The 22,148-nt window shown below is 26.0% G+C and overlaps 1 protein-coding gene across 1 annotated transcript in view; it reads right to left on the bottom strand.

Annotated features, from left to right (window-relative positions):
- LOC111038738 (zwei Ig domain protein zig-8-like) overlaps positions 1 to 22,148 on the bottom strand; it is a 244,701-nt gene that overhangs the window by 142,210 nt on the left and 80,343 nt on the right. The gene's annotated exons all lie outside the window — the stretch shown is intronic.

Below are 22,148 nucleotides of genomic sequence, written 5' to 3'. Positions count from 1 at the left end.
ATATACAACAAATCTGCTACCGAAAATGTGTTACGGGAAATAATTCTCTATAGGTACGTTACATTATCATAAACACGTATTAAGTACTTGTCATCATAATATATGTGTATTTTAAGTATGGCGTTCATAACAAAATCTCATCCTATAATATATTATAATTTTGAATATTATGTTAATGTTTTATGCGTCAACACTAAACTACCCCTTTAAATTAAAAATATAAATATAATATACATTTTTTATTTATCTAAAATAAACTCTGGTTACATAAGCCGTTATAGTTAATAGTTGAATAAAATGTACCTACAATTTTGCTTAAACTAGTAGTTTATCCCTTTAACATTTTATCAGCTTAACTATTTAATTTTGTTTTCTAAGGAACATTAAATGCTCTGGTTCTCTTCAGGGTTGAGTCTCCTAGTAATACATTAAATGTTTTTTAACTAAAGACCCATACAATATTATTTGATGGTTTTGAAATAGTATACCGATATTTCGGTATTAGAACAGGTATACCAAAAAAGTCACCATCGACGTCAACTCATTTAGTAAACAATATTATCGACTTATAGGTTTTGATCGGTTTTTTGATATTACAGTACTTACACCGTTCAAACGAAGTTCGAGCAACAACTAGTATATCTAATTTAAGGCTGCATACAAAGTATTTATGACAGTGAATTTCAACAAAGGTGTATTAATACATAAATGCAGATCATACTACTCGGCTTTCACACCACAAAATAATTAAATTTGATATAGTATGTAAGGGGGGGGGGGGTGAATCAAACATGTCAATCAAACTTAACAATAATATAACTTCTACTGTATTTGAAGCCAAATACCTAGGCTTATTTTTTGACAAGCACCTGACTTAAATCTTAAATTTGTTACCTTAAACTTAAAAAAAAAGATGAGATAATTCCAGACTACATCTACTTTGTTCTCTTTCCGATCCTAATTATCGACCAAATTCAAACTAAAAATCTAAAAAGCCATAATAGTCCAGTCTGCTTATATACAGAATTCAAATAATATAGGGTTCTGCTAAATATTCAAATTTTAAAATGATTCAGGCGTTTCAATGAGTTTTTCTTCACATAATTAAATACATTGTCTACACTTATACACCTAAATAATCTATTTCATAAAGATAAGAGTGTACAACCATTTTATTTGTAACTTATACAAATTAAAAGTAGGATGGTACCTATAGTATGAGTTAATATGAAATTGTATTCATTATCTCGATAGTTATTATACAATATACATAGGTACTGACCATGAGTATAACCTTTTGAGTTATCTACGAAGAAAGTCATTTAAATCATATAATATACTAATATTGGTATTTATAAATGTGATAATCCATTTGAAATAACATATCATATTATTCGTCTATAATAATTTCAATCTATTGTTGCAATTAAAACAATTAGTTGTTTAATATTGAAAATGTAGGTCCATTCCTGCGTATTTAATTTAGATTGCTTGAATATAATTTCAATACTCCTAGGTACGTTACTATAAAAAAAATAATGTGAACATATACAGATAGCTTAAAGTTCAATTTAATAATGGTGTAAAAAATGGTTTGCTCTGATATGAACGTGTTATTCCGTTATTGATAGGTAAAAGCCGATTATGATCCTATATATAACTGCAGAGCACCGGAGCGAACAGAATCGTCGCATTAATATTTAAATCCCGAATTGTCAATTCGCAGTGCGCAATATCCTTTGCAGCAGATATCCAAACGGACCCAATAAATACCTCCCATCCGGCGAGAACCGCCATAAAAAGGTATCTATACTTGTCACATAACATGAATCACAACCACGCGTTTGGTGTTTTCCTCAATCTACATTATTATTGGATATATAATATATATTTATATGTAGTGTGGTGTAATTGTAATCCTACCCTGTGAAATTATCTGCACGTAGATGAGTCATGGGTTTTTGTCCAAATAGTGACGAGGTCAGTACGTATAGAGGTCTGAGTAAGTACAAGTAGACTTACATGTGAATTTGAACTGCTCAATTTTATCATGGTATAAGCTGGAGTTTGGCGCGTATAAAAACTGTCATCGCCAATCGAATGGTGACTTGCTTCAAACTCCTCATGTCAAAACTGTGAATAACTAACAAATATAGAGCTGGTATGATGTATAGGTATTGCAAAATACCGTCTTACTCAAATGTAATGTATATGTTAAATTTCATTTAAATGATAATCATAGATAACAAACTTGAAACAACACTCAAAATTTGTAAATAAAAGCATCTTTTTACTATAAGAATTGTCTCCAGAAAAAAAAACAACCACACATTACTCTAAAATCAATTTATTTATCAATTATTGTAGAAATAAAATGATAAAAGCCACAGAATTCCCATTTTCCTACTAATTACAAGTGAATTATGATTTAAAATAATATTATGATTTAATTATAATGGGTGTCAAGCTACGCCAGTAAATTTTTTTTTTTTTAATGCAAACTCTGTATAAGTGAAATATCTAACTGTAAAAGTGTAAACTTTCATAATTATTATACGATCTTTCCTAATTTTTGAAATAATAAAATTCCAGTACTTAATATTTCCTTTTTTTTTTGACTATGTTTTGATAATATAATATAAATACATGTTTATTATTAAAATAATCCAAGCTATTTGAAATAATGCTTACTTTATGATTATATTGTCAAACATATAATATTATAATATAATACAATTAAATCTAATTTTTATATAATTATGTAGGTTTCAGTTTGAATATTTATAATACCTATCGGCTATAATATGTAAAATTATATAATATAGGTAAATTTATGAATAAATAAACATATAATAAACCACAATTATGATGATATTATAATACTTGGAACATAACTGAAATTGTTTTCGTGAACTTTGAATAGATAATTCAAAATTATGCATTTTGCAAGCAGTTGATGTCAACAATAGGCCAAAAGAAAATATTCAAATAAAATGCACATTTTAAATTATACTTTACATGTAATTTTCAACGAAAAACTTTTATGCCGATTAATATCCTTGATTTTTTTCAAAGAAAAAAATGGATTTGAAGAATCATTTCTTTTGTAGATAACCAAAAAAAGATTTGGATGTTTGTATGGTTAAAAATTCTGACTTATAAATATTTCATTTCAATTAACTTTAACGAATTCGTATTCAAATTAATGTACGTTGTCAATAATGTTGCGTGAAATACCTATAATATGATATCGTGTTCAATTTCAAATTACTATTGGAAAAAAAATTGTTTTATATTATGTGTTATCTAAGACGACTTGCCATATAATGGATAAGGATTAATAGTATTTTATTTAAAAAAACCTGTATTATTTATTAACTTGATATTATTATTTCAACTTAAAAAGTTTTTTACTAATTATCTATTCAAATACGATTTATAATGTATATTATACTGTATAATGTAGCATGGTAACATAATATATATTAAGCTCCAGGATTAAACACACATTCACATTATGGAAATGATTTGATTATGGATACGGTTATTTTATGGCTGAAACACTGATACAACACACGTGTTTTATTTTACTGGTGGAGCAGAATTATATTTTAAATCTACACACCATTACCTAGTTATACAAATTAAAAAAACTAATACAGTATAATAAAATATAACTTGTGGTTGATTTAATTTAATTAAATGTGTCAACCATTTACTTTAACAAAACAAACTTTAATAATATGTACGATGTACCATAGTTTAATAACCTGTATCAAATATTTATATTAAGTAATTATGTGTCATAGTAAATTAAAAAGGTTTATATACAACAAATACAATTTACAGAACATTCTAGGAGGTTTTAGTCGAATTATAGGAGTTCGTTTATTTTATTTACTAAAATATACTATTTATTTTATTTAATTCTGCTAGCTTAAACAAAATATAAAATTTTTAACCATGTCCATTTATAACGTAACTTATTGAAACCACCTGGTTTTTTTTGTTAAATATTCAAAGAAATGGTTGAATAAAAAAAGTTATTTTTCTTCTCATAATCTATGATTATATAATATTGTTACATTTTATAATATTAATTCTACAGATTACTATTATATTTTCAATGCATACTTATGCATTATAATATTATTAACTTATACACAATCTCAACAGAACCTATTTTCATTAATAATAAATATATTTTATATCTTGATCATCATTACATATTGGTTTGAAAACTACATTAAATAAGACTTGATAACATTATATTTTAGCTTTTTTTTTTAACAGTATAATTTTCTTTTTTCTATTGGATCAGTATAAAGTCGTCAATGACTTGGATGTTAAACTATAAAGTAAATAAATAATTTTCTTGTAATAATTTTAATTTATAGTAAAATATTTCCTAATTATTCAATTTGTATATACTTTTAAACTTATTTAAATTTAACATTAAAATAATCAGTAGCAGTTGTCCACTTGGTCACTTTGTGTCCTAATATATTTAATTTGCTGTTGAAATGTTCGGTGCAGACGTGAATATACATATTACACATATTTATTTCCAATTTTTTTACTTTTTTTTTTTTTTTTTTATTGATCTTGAGCTTCGGCAACTGAGGCCATTAGCTGTAGGTTGTGGTACTGTAGGGTTTTTGGGACTGTTGGGTTACTGTAGGGTTATGGAACACGTGTGTGTTTGTTTGGCAGAATTTCTAGTGGGCACCCGTAGGTTTCTGCCATACCCGGTTGGGGGATGGCGGCCTCTCTCTCCAGACACTGTGACTGCCCGGAGAGAAGTGCCTCCCGTGACCGAGATTTGAACCGGCGACGGTGCGCGTTGCGACCGACGCGTTATCCACTCGGCCACTCCGTCCCCCAATTTTTTTTACTTTTATTGTTACCTACGTAAATGTAAAATATTAATAAATGCAAAAATAAGTACTAAAATATAAATAATTTTCGTGGGTTAGATAATAAATGACGGTATGTTGGCCAGCCCTGGCTTAAAGAGACCGTTTATTATGAAGTTTTAAGCTTTCGAAAATAGAATATAAATTAAAATATATACCTATAAATTAACTATTTATATATTATATCTCATTTTGTGAAACTATCACTTAAAAATTTTGGAAATAAATTTCTATTACATTTATTTGAATATTCTTCTTACTTGAAGCGATTTTATTATATACTCGTAGTTATATTTTTAAACACACAATTAGAATATTGTTTTTATTTTTGTTTCCTTCATAGCTTTCTAAAAAAGTAAATATGTTTAGGTTTTCACTCTGTAAACTTAGTGAATACCTTGTGTGGTCAAAGGCTGCAAATTCCCAGTACTTTTCTTAATAATTGAGAAATGTATTTTCTTATTTTGTTGTAATCTTGAATCAAAAAATTGTAAATACTTGAACATTTCACCAAATGTTTATAATATTAATATAAGATATGTTTCAATAGTTATTAATTTAAAATATTTGATCTGTCAAAATTATTAAAAATGTAATGCAAGTAAGATTAGGTGTTGGTTAAGTGAGTTGTTATTGAAATAATCCAAAATCACGAACATTTGACATTTATTATGTAATGAAAAATGTATAAAATGTTCGATTACTATAGTTAAGGCTTCAACATTTAATATGGAATTTCCCATTAGTAGATTATTCTGAAACCAAGAAAACCAAGAAATTATTCAAAATCATAATATTATTGATAAAGATTCAGAGTTCAAGTTTAACACGATTAGATACGAGAAATTACATTTTAATTATTTTGTTGTTATTGAAAAAAATTGACTCAAAAGTAAATATCAATAATAAATTCTATAAATTTAAAATCATATATTATACTGATTAAAATATATTGATAATATACCTTAATGAATGTAATGTTTTTGGGTAAAATTAAATCAACTGCCATACTCTATATAGAAAATAAATTACTTAAATACCATTATTAAAAACTATATCGGAGAATCAGTTATATTGGCTGAAACATCATATATTCGCTCAAAATCATTTATTGTATGCAACATTTTATCATCGAAATCAAATTTATCACATGCATTATCATGACTTACTCAATACGAGGTACTCTTAACCCCTACGACTGTACTGCAGAGTGGTTACCAACTCACCCCTTTTTTTCTATCATTCATAATATATAATAGAATCACATATTATACAAATTTAATTTGGCTCTGTATTCATCTTTAATTGAGATATAACTCACTTGTCCCAGTAATTTTGTGATTAAAAACGATTTATCATTGTTATTAATTATTGTGAAATGACAAAAACATATGACTAAGTGGCCATTCCAAGACAATTGCTAGCATTACATGTAATGCACCCTTTATAAATGAAGTGAGTTGGCTTTGTTTTTACTTTGTTATTGAAGTTTCATAGAACTTATCAAATTATTCATAACTTAATGTATAAAAGCAAAATATAAAATGTGGAAAAAATACCAAGGGTTTCACTTAGACGTTTAAGGGAAAATTTATTATAATAATTAGAGTGCGCCTAACATAACAACACGTAAAATTGATGTATAATACAACACCATGATATAATAAACGTTTATCGCGCTCTGAAAAAAATTCCAAGAATTGTGATGGCCAGATCGTGAGTTCATGGAATATAACTATTTTACATTCAATATCACGTCGTATATGGAATCCCTCTAAAAACTCGTCGACAATAAATGCAATTTTAATATTTAATAAACCATTTTTTCTTTATACCAAACACACTTTCATCTATAGAAAATATTCTACACTATCAATTATCAGCATGTGATAGAATTTTGACTTTGTACATTAATTTCTCAGAATAATTGGAACACGCCTTTCTTTTTAAGCTCACACTGTTTACCTTTTATATATATATATATATATATATATATACTTATTGCATACTAGCATACTTATATTTCTTATAACTTATAAGTTATAAGTATTAAAAGTTTAAAAATATATTAAAGCAAAATTTAGATTTAATTTTAATTTATCAAAATTAGTATTGAAGTGGCTTATTATGTATGTAAGTGCAAGGAATGTACTGTTAAATTTAATTACTAGTATTATGGATATTAATGTAAAACATAGTGATATTTTCTGTATTCTGTGAGAATATAAAAGTTTTTAAGTAGGAGCCACCCACAAAATTATTTTACAAAAAGTGCATCATCAGTCTTAAAGTAAACCGAAGTTATTCAAACATTTTTTTTATTGACACATGAAATTCTATTAAATTTTAAGAAGTTTCTCTTTAACATATTTTGGAATCAATTATTACAAGTTTTAATAATACTTAATATTTACTAAAAACACTATTAAACTCAAAATGTATATATGAATTCGGTTATTATGTATTCATCACTAATTTAATAATAAATTTGTTTCCACCCTATTACGAGGTCGTTAAAAAAATTGTACTACCTGGATGCCATTTAGGCGTCCATAGCTGTTCACCAATATGGGCAATGTCAGTAAAAAAAAATTACGAACACTGTACAACAAATATCAAACTTTTCTAAATCCCATTATTGGATACCATTTTAGGATTTAACTGAAATGACGTAGTAAAAAAAGCAATACTTTTTACGATTATTTGTTTTGAAGAAAAACATCATATAAATACAACACCGCTTTCTTCAGTCAACTTAAAATGTTTTTATATAACATATTTAAAGATAAGTATCGTAAAAATACTTTTTAAATGGTTTGTTTTTAATTAAAAGCCATAAATATTCCAATATGTATGCAACGAGCATACACCAACAAATTAATATTGTATTGAAAGTACTTTACCTGCGATATATTTTTGCTTGTATACAACCATCAAAAACTGAGTTTTATTTATTATTTATAATATTTTTTTATGCACTTTACTTAATGCTTATATCAGGAACATAAAATCATTCAACAGAAAAAAAACTCTTTGAAAAATAAAAAATGTGTTTTTATGTGAATAGTTGTGTATTTAAAAATAATTAATCATTATATATATGTAATGATTAATATTATTAAATTATGACGTCACTATAAATGCACGAAGAATATTAAATTACATTTTATTATACATGCATAAATGGTTATAACTGACAATAATGGATTTTATAAACTCAATACCATTTTAAATCGAAATCCAAATATGCCATCGTTTTGGAAACCCCTCGATAGAAACACAATGAAATCGATTTCATACATAAGTTTAATCTAAAACGATTATAGCAGTTTACGTGAAAAGTACAATGGTTCTAGTTATACTGATAGTTTGTGAGAAGTACGCATGTTTCTCAACCATCATCGAGCGTTTTTCGTGAAAATAACGTTTCAACCAATCTGTATTCAACTTTTCATCGGGCAGATTCAATAGAGGGATCCGTGCAAGGCATAGAAAGTGATAGAAGAATGAAAACACATTTGGAAAGATAAGCGAGGTGGGCTGCTACTTTTCTAAAAAGGTGTTCGTTCGGATGCCGAAGTTGAGCTGACCGTCATCCATCATATTTTCCAAACCCCCCCCCCCCCTGAAATACACCAACACACATACTATATAATATTGTGCTCAGACTAACAAAACCATCCAAGAACATCTATATTTAATATAATATAGGTTCTTAATAATAAATTAATATAGAAAAATATTATGTATGAAAACAAATGGAGGCAGATTTAATAAATATTATTTTGGTGGGAGTTCGAAGACAAATAATTGTTCATTTGAATATAATCCTGCAGGTACAAGAAGTAGGTTTACCTTCGCCATTACCAGATGCATATTAAATGAAGTATAACAAGCTACGGTGGCTGTATAGCAGTGTGGTGTATATAATGTGGTCGAGTGACCTAGAGGACACGAATATTATTTTCAAGATGGTTTAATTCCGATTGCAGGGTTGGGCTCATTTAGGACAAAAACATCAGGGGAGGGAAAAAATCCCAAGGGCAAGAGTGGTTTAAGCGTCTGTGCAAACGGTTAGAAGGCTTAACGAGGAGGGTCGGTTCCATTTTCAGTATTGATACACTCACCCCATGTTTCACTTGAAATGGACGCAATGAATAGATTTAAAATAACTTCGTCTTCTCATAAACAAAAAAATCGATAGTATAATAAATATGTAGATAATAAATTTAATGTATCCATTAAAAATAATATATTCTCTGTAAAATAATAGTTTCTTCTGAAAATTACACATTTACCTCCTACCAACAATAATGATATCAGTATTAAGCTAATTAAATTTCCATAGAGAATTAAAAATACTTTAATCAATGAGATTTTAAAAATAAGATTTTCAAAAATTATTTTTTTTATTTATTTGAAAACGCCTTATTAATACAAAACATACTACAATTAATTATATTTAAGTAAATCTTGCAAAAATATTGTTTTATTCCATTTTATGAACCCATGAAAAATAAGTTACGATATCTAATGAAGCAATACCATTGAACTGGAAGGCATGTATTTATCAATTATTTCAATTATTTACACCAAAGTGTTGTATGTACGATTGGTTAATAGACATAATATAATATATAGGAATACCATGTTTTATTAATAAGACTTCAGTGTTGTAAAAATATATTTGATACGACCACAATAGTTGTATACATGTATTATTAGGATTTATTTGAAGTATAACATACCTACATACGTGATACTTATATAATGTAATATATATTAGACAATTCGATCAAAATAGTTTTGTTTATTGCATTACGATACGTTTGTAGCATAAAATCTAGTTTGAATATTCACTTGGACAATTATTATTGGTATTACGTTAATATAGTGCATAAGCTAGATAATAATTAATCTATCGTAATAATGTCCTAAAGTGTATATTATACTATATCATAAAGTTTTGGTCTAACTTCGTTGGTTCATAAGGTCATTAATGGTTCAATAATTTGCTGTAGACAAAGTGAACCTGGTTTAACTATACAATTTAACACACACCGAATTGTATAATAAAATATAGTCTATATATTAATTTTCATATTCGCCCTTATAATTATTTTATAATTTACATTACTATTTTAAAATACACATCCCTTATTAAAATGTTCTAGGCTTGTTAGTTCATAACAACTTATTTAAGGTAACAAAGTGGAAAGGAGATGGCATCTACGAACAATAAAATAAGTAATAATAGTACCTTTATTATATCGTTTTATATTATATGACAAAAAGTATTGTTTTCAAAAACATATATTATAAGCATTTTCAGTTTTTATTAGTTGAATATTATTTGTATAATATTCTATTCTTTTTTTTATTAATTTAGTTGAGTGGGTTGAATCAAGTCATCCCTAATATAGTCGCCATATGATTACAAAGCATAACAAAGGTAAAATAAAATTCTGAAAAACGTAACTGACCAATGTGCAATGAAAGTAACATATTTTATACCAAATCTATGCATTATTTAACTTTTATAGGTAATACATAATAACACGTACTGATCAATATTTTGTATCAAAACAAAAATATAATAGTATAATTATATCAATATAATGTGTAATATCAATACATAACATTTTTGATTAATTTATTAAAAATGCACCCTAAGTAATAAATCAGATATAATCATAATATTAATGTCTCGTTAAAAATGTAAGAAAGTATTATTATTTTTTTTAAGTAGGTATAACTGATTATTATTATGTAACGATTTTTTTTTATGTGAATATTGTTTTTGTTCGGCTTTTTGTAACCACCAATACCAATAACAACCTCAACTTGTCATGGACTCCTGACAGGGATGTGAGACGATGGGAAGGGGGGAAGTCACCCTATGATATCTAAGATACAATTTTATAAAGCAATTGCCAATTATGATTTAACCACAAATCTCATAAAATGTAAAACTCCAGTGTCGGTTTTTCGATGAAGAATTAAATTAAATTGTATATTTTAGAGCTATTTTTAAATTGTATTTTTGTTGTATTACTTATATGTGTGCGTGTGTAATTAAAGATGAATAATTATCCTATAAAATTATTGATTTGATTCCACTATGTTAATAAGTGCATAGTTCACTGTTCCTTTAAACTTTTACGTATGTAATTATATTTAATACACAAAGACATTTCCAAAACATTTTTATTAGTTTTAAGCTATTGCTTATTTATACCAAGAATACCTATTCATAACGGTCCAATAATATTGATGAATATATTTATAATACGTACCAATTTAATAATCAATAAATTCAATGTTTTTGCCTACAATTAATACCCACCTTATAACTAATAGAAAAATTAATATCTAAAGAAGAAATATAAGCACCTGTACATGATATTAAGTTATTAATATAGTATGACAGACAGCCTACGGTTAGAATCGTTTCTTTTATGCAATACTGTATCAATGAATTTCGAATAATACATACATTACAGTGACTTATTCAATAACGAACTACCACCTCGACACCCACCTTGTATCTGAGTAGTTATACCTACTTTCCATATTTTTTAAAAACATATCGTGATTTTACCACAGAACGTTGTTTCGACTGAAATCATTTTAATTATGTAAAGTAAAATATTGCATACAACTCTGTAACGTTATAATTTGTATCCCGAAAACCCGCCATGCTACCAAACGCCCGAAACACATATGCAAATGCATATTTTATAGGGCTTGAGACCCTAATTATTATTCATTACCGTTCTGAACATATACTTATCTACAGTATCTCTCAAGTTTCGTCCTTCTCCACGGCGCAGGCCCGCACACATTTTTCGTCCGTTTTCATGTGTCCCGCAAACCTTTATTAATTCACTATTTTATGCCGGTTGACGATGTGTTGGCTTTTGTTTTTGTCCATTAATCTGCGGACCACAGTGGAACCAACAGCCAAAAACAACGTCTCCGATGTGCTGCACTTCCGGTTCGGTCATGAACTCGTCAACCGTATATTACACGTCTCCGCGGGAATACAACATTGTGCCGATCAATTACGTCCGTTGTTTAACTACCTACCAACTTCTCTTCCGACCAGGTACCTAATATCTGGTAGCCCAACACCGTGGTGGAAACGGATTGATTGCCGAATATTAATCGTTACCTACGCGTATACATTAAAGTGCCTACGTCCGTTTGACAGCGGCGCCGACGTCTATGTCCGAATTGTGTGTATACAAAATCTCATATACCCAAACGCGGACTAGGATTTTTAGATATTTTCCGCCCTTGTGTGGATTACATTTATTACAATGTATTTACTGGCTGGTTTAGGTAAAAAGTAAGCGCCATAAGCAGAAATGGAGGTATACGGACGAGTCGTATAATGCCACCGAAGATACTGTATTATTATATAATGTACTTTTTTTCAATTTGGAAACCCGTATTAACGTATACTGTTGAATAAAACTTAAAATTAAACGTGAACACGATTATTGGGATATATCTTTTTCGGAAAAAAACATTGTTCGATATTGGGATGTATGGTAATAATTTGAATCCTTTGTTGTGGTGAATTACGCTATGACGATAATAATATATTACGTAAGGGGAAATTGAATTTATTACTCCCACGAGTAAAAAAATAAACAAATTGCATTAAAAAGATCACAGATATCCTTTTTGTATGAATTGTTCATTAAATAGGTATGTATCGAAATAAAACCGTTAAATACTATAAAATTAGTTTTTTTTTACAAATAAAAGAAAAATTCGAATAAATTTACATGCATAATAAGTATATTTTTTTATATCACACGCAACGAGAAACCTGATATCAACGATCATACAAATTTAAAATTATTCACAATAAGCTATTGTGTTGTAACAAAATGTATTATTTAATTGGTTCATACAAACGACATTCACGCACATACATTTTTAGAAAAGTATTATAGGGAATATTTTATCTTCATTTTTAATATTAAAAATTAACACTTTTTTTCATAAATAGTGAAACATAAATTTCACTTTGAATAATAATATTTCAATGGATTTTTCATCTTATTTCGACCACAGAAGCTTACAATAAATCATCAGATTACTCCAATCATGTAATTTAAATACAGTTTGGTCGTGCCGTTTCCATGTAAACTTATTGTTCTATATTATAAGGACTATTCTATATTATTTTCTGGACATCAATCGCAATCGCAGAAGTTATAAGGATAAATAAGTAAACAATAATTTATAAGGAAAACAAACAATTAAATACAAGTCTTTGAATTACATTTCTAAGAGATAATGGTTATTGACATCACACTAACGTTTATAAGTTTAATCCAAAAAACATAATTTTATTTTTATTATTATTGTTCTAATTCATCTTTTCGCGGAAGTGTTAATACTAGTATCACTTTGTTGTTTAATAATGTGAAATTACAGTGGACTTTTAAAAAATCAAGTTATCAAGTGCCAAGGTAATTGAAATGGACAATTCTTTTGTAACTTCATATTCATACAATTCAATTATAATTACAAATTCATTTTTTGTCATAAACGGATGTGGTTTCGACTCTTAATAGGTATTATACAAATTAGCTTTACTGTGAAATTTTAATAAATTAATGACAAAAAAGTTTTGTATTTCATTTTTTAAAATAAAACAATATAATAAATAATAAATAAATATAGAATAAAAAATTATTAAACTATTATTATTACCTCTACCATAAAATGAAATATCTTTATTAATTGTACGTATTATTTGAAAATATAAAATGTAGATTATTCAAAAAAATTTTTCCCGAAATTAATGTTTATTTAAAAAAATTCTAAAAGAACACTTTTTCTGAAGAAATGCAATATACCAGACACTTGGTGATTCATGTTTATACTTTTTAAGTTGTAATATCAAACGAACAACTTTTTCCCTAACACTTCAATCAAATATTCGTAAACGTTTGATTGAAATCTATTAATACAAGTATTTTACAAAAAAACATTATAAATAGATATTAATTATTAATATTCCTGATTTTTCAAGGAAATTTTTTTTTTTAAGCCTTAGAATTTAAATTTGCACTAATTTAAATTTAAACATTTATATCTAGTTTAGATTAGTAGAATATAAATACTATATTAATTATCTATAATTTATTATAGTTATATTTAACTATAATATAATACTTCAATCAAGATGAAACAAATTGAACAAAATATTTTTGACATAATAATAATAAATGCGTCACTAAATTACTAAATTTATTGTTGCAAGTTTCAATATTCAGTAAGGCATTTACTTTCATTAGAATTATTATTTTCACAGCAATTTCACTTGATCATTTTTTTTTTTTTAAATAAATATTTACCTCAACCATGGTAAAAGTTGAGTGTAAAGTCCGTATTTCTATTTTGTCAATAACATCATGATAATATGTGGAATCATAAAAATCTTAAGAGCCCTAAACATAAATAATTAGTCAATTTCAATAGTATAAATGGAACAAAATAACTGTTTTTTTTTTTTCGAAAACTTATTGATTGTTCAGTTTTAAAAAGTTCTGATAAGCGTCTTCAGTTTCTCAGTGTATTGCAATTATTTTTTGATATAAAATAAGAATCAATGATTTTTATTTCACTAACTAAAGACAGTCATATAACATGAAATTGCTAAACTTCTTAATATTTCGTTGTAGTTTTCCTTCAACTTAGGTAAATCATCGAGATAAATCTATTCAAAGTTCTAAGTGTAAAGTATTACCCATAGAGTCCTGACTCCATTTCCAATCGATTGATAGGGCTACTTGGAACTTTTGGAGAACTTTTTCTGTCCAAAAAAAATCCACACACAATGATGTTTTATCAATTTTATATATTTATCAAATTAAAACCATCGTATTTTGAGAGTTTAACTTTGACTGTACAATTTATTACAATATACACATAGAATAAAATATTTAATTAATAATAATTAAATATTACAAAGAACACATTACCTACAATGTGCAGTAAACGGAATTTACGATAATATAAATCCGATGATATTATTATTGGTAAATCAAATAACTTTTTACTAAAAACATTTCATAATTTTTAACCATTATAATAATATAAAAATAATATGTATCACACTAATATTTTATGAGTATAGACTACGTAACTATAAAATAAATTAAAGATGTTGGTAGTATAAATAGGTAATAGCATACAATTAATGTAAATGTTTCGAAAATTTGACTGTGAATATAAAATAAATAATAATAACACAGGTACGATAAAATAAACAAAGAATAACGATTTTTGTTATTTTGTTGTAATTTAAAAATATTATTCTTGGGTACTTGAAACTTTTAAAGTACCTATATCATTATATTTTTATACACAATGCCATTTTAAAGTACAATGTTTTTGGTAAAAGTTAATTGAACCTATTGTATGACTAATAGTAAAATAAATAATATTAATAGCAATAATTCATTCTGCACAATTACATGATATCATTTAATTCAAATTTAACACACCCATTACAGTGAACCACACGACACCTAATATTCGGCAGAGATATACCCGCTTGCACGCTTTTTTTATTTTGCTATTAATACAATTTATTTTATTATTAATATAATTGAATTGATTAGATTTTTTTTCAAAAATAATGAATTGAGTATATTAATAACATTTAATGATTATTTTAATGGTCTATGTATTATTTACTAAGTTATTTTTTCTATCAGAATATTTGAGCGAGCAGGTTGAGTTTTCAAAAAATCGATTTTCATATTTTGTTATAGTTCAAAACAAACAACGAATTATTTTAACAGTTATAGTAATATTTTAATAAATATTTTTTTATAATAAAAGTACTGAGAATCATCAACTTTGACCTACAAAACTACAAAAGTATCTACTTGGTAAAACCAGTACAACATTCATTGCATCCACTAACAAAATGTCAATTAGTTTAATAAATAATTTTTTGGTAACCTCACTAAAAAGTAAGACCATCTTCACTCAGAATATATTTTCATCATTTTCAATGATTTAGGATTGGATTCAAATTGAACACTCAATTACGAGGTACACTCGACTCTCAAACTAGCGATGCATCAATATTATACAACTTACTGTTCCTCTTTTTTTTTCATTTTTACTCTTCAAAGTATATATTACTTTATTACATTTTCTATCAATAAAGTTGAAAATTAAGCATTTTTTCTGCTCCAAAAGATTGACAGGTACAAAAAACACATCATTGTAAAATCAATATAAATATATTATTTTAATCACTGAGCTTAGAATTTAAAGGTACACTATGAGTTTTCAAGTAACTCTCTACGTTAATATAATCGTCATACTGACGGTGTATAATGATGTTTAAAATTATTTATTTTAAAAACATCGGTATAAGAGTTTTCTTTCTGAGCTCGAAACTTTCATTGAACCATAACGGACATCCATACATATTTACGAGCTCAAAGTACAATAAACATAATATAATCTCTGATCGATTAGTTTTACACATGAATAGATTTGTGCATATTAAAACGGTTGAAGGTAAAAAAAAAAGTAATTCATTCCTGTTACTCTTTCTGTTTAGCTTAGAACGAAAAGTTTTACGTGCCAGTAAAGCATTAAGGGCCATAATGAAACAACTTAAACAAAAACCGATTAAAAATGTATAAAAGAAATGTGTGTCGACTAACCAATAAATTTAAATTTTTTTACAAAAAATATTATCAAGAATTAGATTAAATAATATTAACTTCAAAATATTATTCTTAACATTTGGGACTTAAACACAAACTATCGAATTAAAATGAATTTTAAAATAAATGCATTATATAATTAATATACCCACATATATTATATGTTTATGACAGTATGTAAGTTGATTTTTGAATGACCATGCCTAGTTATTCGAAATAAATTTAAATATTGCTTTTTGTATTCTTTGTAGTTATTATACAATTGTTTGGAGTTTTAATAATATTACTATATTATGTACCTATACGTGGTAAAGATTCAAGGTGACTTAAAACTTAATTATCACTAAAGACTAAAGAGTAGTTTATTTTTCATTAAATTTATTTTTTTGTATAATTATAAGTTATAATATTTTATTTAATTTGCCATTAAAATTCAGTCCAGTTTTAACGGTCAACATGCGTGGTCGCGTGTTGCTGATTGCTCTGTTATCTATTTAAACTTCATTCGGGTTGGTAATTTATGTTTTAGTTGAACAATGCCAGATAAAACTGTTCCTCCCATAACAATTATTAATAGGAGCTTTGTAGTGCAGAGTAAAATGGCAACGAAAATAACTTCGAGAACTACCAACATGTCGCTGATGGTAAGCGACATTAATAATCTCAACTTTCCTCTCATCTAAAGTGGTCGAAAAAAAATGATATAAAAAAATATTCAGTGTATAGTTCTATGATATGCTCTTCTCAAAAACAAAAAAAGTTTAATTTAAATTCAACTTATATTTGGCCTTATTAAGAATGAAATTAAGTTCCATTATAATGATGTGAATCATATTATTATTATGGGTATACATTTATCAACTAAAATTGTTATCACACCATAATGCCTTCAATCTAATGTAATATAAAAACCGCCTGTCGAACGGGTTTTATTAGTTTTCATTACAAAATCATACCAATATAAACTATGTGGTGCAATATAGTTTCAACAGTGAATCATTTTTTTTTTTTCATATTTGGAATAAGCGATAGTTTAGTTTTCACTGTATTGATAATGTTTATGTCATCTTATTACCGCTATGCGCCTACATAAATTGCAATATTTAGAAAATGTCTAAAGCCTTATCCCCAAACTAGTACACACATAATCTGTAATAATATAACCTTTGGGCACTGAGTAAAATGTTTTCTCAAATATTAGGTTGAGCATTAGTTGACAAGAATTATGTGTTCAGGTACTTGTAAATTACTATAAAATCTTTAACATTAATAAAAGAAAAACACAGCAAATAAATATATCAGTTCATCATATTTGTATTTTTCAAATAATATTTTTGTCCCTTAACTTTTAAGCTTCCATGATTCGTTAATTATTTTTGGTGATCTAAATCACATGATTAATAAGAAATACAAGAAATATCCACCAAACACGTATAAATTTGAAATTTAATTTTTAAAAAATATCCAATGAAAATGTTGTAAGTTGTTAGTACAAAAAAAATATAACTATGATTGAATCATAGACGTTATTATTATTATGACAATATCTAGTTTTCTGTAACGGATCCATCAGTGAGTTGACCACGCCTACACTACGCTACCATATCCTGATACAATTTTGAGACTTATATTATATTTATGATCTACGCATACCCCACTGACGAATTCACAGAAAACTAAGTCAAGACAAAAGCATGCTGGACGGGCATTTTTTAAGTTCACAGATCAAACATGATCGAATACTACATTTTCAGAAAATCTTTGTCTGTCATTATTTTATGGACTATATTATAGAGCAAGTGTTCTCGATGTTATTAATAAAATTGTATGTAACTCTCCTTTCTTAGAAATTTGCATCTATTATTAATGTTAATAAATATGATATATTTTTTTTTTTTTCAGAACTTCCAGTAAATACTATTATAGTCCAACAATTAAAATAATAAAATATGATATATTATATGCTCGTTCTTTTAATTTAAATTTACCATTTTATACATACGAGTAAGAAAGATAAAATTCAATTTTTATTATACTATCCAAAATTATTGTAATATGTCATCTTATATTTTCACACATAATCAAATTTATTATTAATTAATTATAGTTTATGTTTATTGTCATTAATTCTAAGATATTAGTACATAATATGTATATAATATATAGGCATACAATATAATATATACATTTATTTATTTATTTATTCAAAACATGACAGGCTAAGCCCAATTACATTTATTTGTATATTATATTTCCGTATAAACTCCTAAAGATAATTGGTATGTTTAAAAAAAATGTAATATTCAATTATTCTTTATAACTGGTAAGTTATCTATGTTTTTTCTACGTATTATACTAACATTTTGTATTTTCATAACTATTATAATTTCAACATATTTATTTTTATAACCAGTTATGACTAAGTTATTATTATTTTTTATGTCTTCACTTCAACGGTTTTAATAATTAAAAATTGTTCTATGCACATAATATATAACAGCAGGTACCTACTAAAATTATTAACTTTTACACGTAAACATAATGTATTTTTATATGCATAAATAAAATACTATTGTTCAATTAAAATTTATTTTGATGTTAGAAGTTTTTTATACCTAGTGTTTTTGTTTTTTGATTTTTATATTAGAAAAATACTTCTGAATGTTATGTATGTTAATGCTTTATGGCAAGAAATTCTATTTGTCTAATAGTATTATTTTTTGTACATAAGATATTAGCCAATTGTAAACGTGTTCCATGTACAGTACACAGAAATTATTTTCGTTTTTCTATCATATAGGTCACAAATTATAAAATAAAATGAATCTTTAAATTCAAAAACAACGAGACGGAAACATCCTAAAAACACAATACTAAAATTGTATGACTAAATTATACTTAATATATCTTTGTATCTATAGTAAAATATAATTTAATATATAAAACAAAAATAAAAATTGTTTTCCAGATAAAAATAATAATTTATCATAAAATCTAGTCCAATGTAATCTGATGGCATAAGTTTATTTTAAGATTTTCTCATTTCTGCATAATTATATGGTAATGAACTAAGTATAATATACCTACATATTAAAACATATGGTTTTCGAGGTAATTTATCTCCTTAACAAACTTTCCACAGTACTCAATACTAACAAAATGAATTATGTTTAGTCAATTTATTGTGATTTACAGACAATATAAAATTTTATTATTTCTTATAAAATATTTTTCTATATTTTGAAGCATGCGGTCTTTAATACCCATTTAATTTTAAAAATTCAAAACAGATACATTCGTTTAAAAATAAATACAATTTTAATTCTCAAAAATTTAGTTTCTTTCGTTATATTGGAAGTTTTATTGTTTCTCGAAAACTAATATAACTTTGATGATGGTAGATGGGCGTATTACAAACGCTTAGTTAATCATTATTCAGTCATCGTCAATTATTATTGAATCAAAATATCTTTCATTTTGTTATTTTATAATTATATATATTTATGAGTAAGTTTCTTATTTTAAGTATATTGCATGTAATTTTTAGTTAATACATAAGTATTATAAATGATTTATTATTAAATTGTAAGTTTATTTGTCTATCACATAATTTTAATTAACATTAAATAGTCCATTTTTAGTACCTACTTATTTCAATATTTAACTAGTTAGTGAGAAAATCAAAATAGTTGTACATAATTAACTTGCATAATATTTTGCAGTTATAAATCAAGCACAATTGTCTTTTTTTGTGACGAAAGTCCAACTGTAAACATGTATGCGATATATAATTATTTATCAATATATATTATTATTATAAAGTATTAATACATATATATTACTTAGTATGGTATAATACAGAAAACGCAAAGTTCACTAATCAATGATTTTTGATAGGTTAATAAGTTGCATTGGTTAAAAGTAACTTCTTAAAGTATGACATACGTAGGTAATAAATACACAAATGAAAAACAGAATATCAGTAGGTACCTGCTTAAGTCTCAATGACAGATATACTTATCAAATAAAATTGTTCACTCTTTTTTGTACTGTACTTTGTTTAAATAGGTATACATGATGTATTACAGCGTTCTGCAGTTGTTCGTTAGCGTTATTCAAAACGTATTATGTTGTAGCAAATGCGACGTTTTTCCACAACAAACTCTTAAAATATTCATAAATATAACATATGAAGTAAATTATACGTAAGAATTCGCATTTTTGAATCACGGCTAAGCGAGAAAACTGTTATTCTAAAGTATATACTTCGAATATTTTACCATTTAAAATGTGCTTTCTCTCTCGATAAACCATCGTCGTTTGGGCACGATGTGCGAGTCAAATTTCGTGTCATGCATCGTTGTGCTCAAGTATCGAGATTCACGAGTAAGCAATTGAACTTTAGTTGAATTTTTCATGCAATAATTTCGACAAAAGGAATAGCACAATATTTTATATGCACATAATACTACCACATAATACCACTACAAGCGAATAGACAACACATTTTTGATGTATGATTTATTGGTTTGGTGGTACAAATAACGAGTCCAATATAAATATATTTTACGGTTTGTGCGTTTAAACTTCGAGGTGAAATATTGGAGAGAAAATATACATATATTATTATAAACGAGCATTCGGGCAAATATTAAAAAAAAAACCGAATAAATAAATGTTGTTGATCTAATATTGTAATAAAAAAACTTATTGCGTCAAGTATATGTTTATTTATGACGAATAGTCAAATAACCAATAATAATAAATAACATAATTATATTAAAAATTGTAGGTCGTAATAAATAAATCAAGTGATTTTCGATAAACAATGTTTTGATATAATAACCTAACATATATAGATATAAACATATAGTTTTCAAATAAAATTAAGTTGTTGAGATTTATACAATTACACTAAATAAAGTAGATTAATAAATTTACAATATATTACAATATACTTGAGGGCCGAGTGGGTGTAAGTATTTTTTATAAGATATTAAATATACATTTAAGTTAATCAATAAAATTGTTTTGTTTTGAATACCTACCTAACATTATAGTCATGAAGAAAATAATTTATTTTTCCCAACCAAATTATTACAAAAATTAAATAAACTTGAAGTTTGCTAATGTCTACATTGAATTAAACGAACAGCCATGTTCAATATTTGTTGTTTTATGTGATTTTGCTAAATAATAAAATACAATTTAATAGATAGTAGATATACAGATGGAAGATAAACCTAATTTTTAATCAATAATATTAACTATAGATAGTAAACACTAAATTGGAATAACAAGTTTTAGTTAGTTTTTAATTTTTATATTGGTATTTTCTCATAAATCTATTATTATTATTCTACATTTTTATTATTGGCACTCACTTATGCACATAATATTACATATTTTTGACATCACCTAGTGCGTTTATTGGTTCATTTTGCACACCTCTAAATTTAATTATTGCCGAATTTTCATTTTAAATTTTGGATTTTTATTAGATTTATATTGTAAA

Source organism: Myzus persicae, unplaced genomic scaffold (assembly GCF_001856785.1).
Source record: "Myzus persicae strain clone G006 unplaced genomic scaffold, MPER_G0061.0, whole genome shotgun sequence".
In the NCBI taxonomy this organism is placed as follows: Eukaryota; Metazoa; Arthropoda; class Insecta; order Hemiptera; family Aphididae; genus Myzus; species Myzus persicae.
Note: the sequence above shows the minus strand (reverse complement) of the source record. Positions and strands in the feature narration are given on the sequence as shown.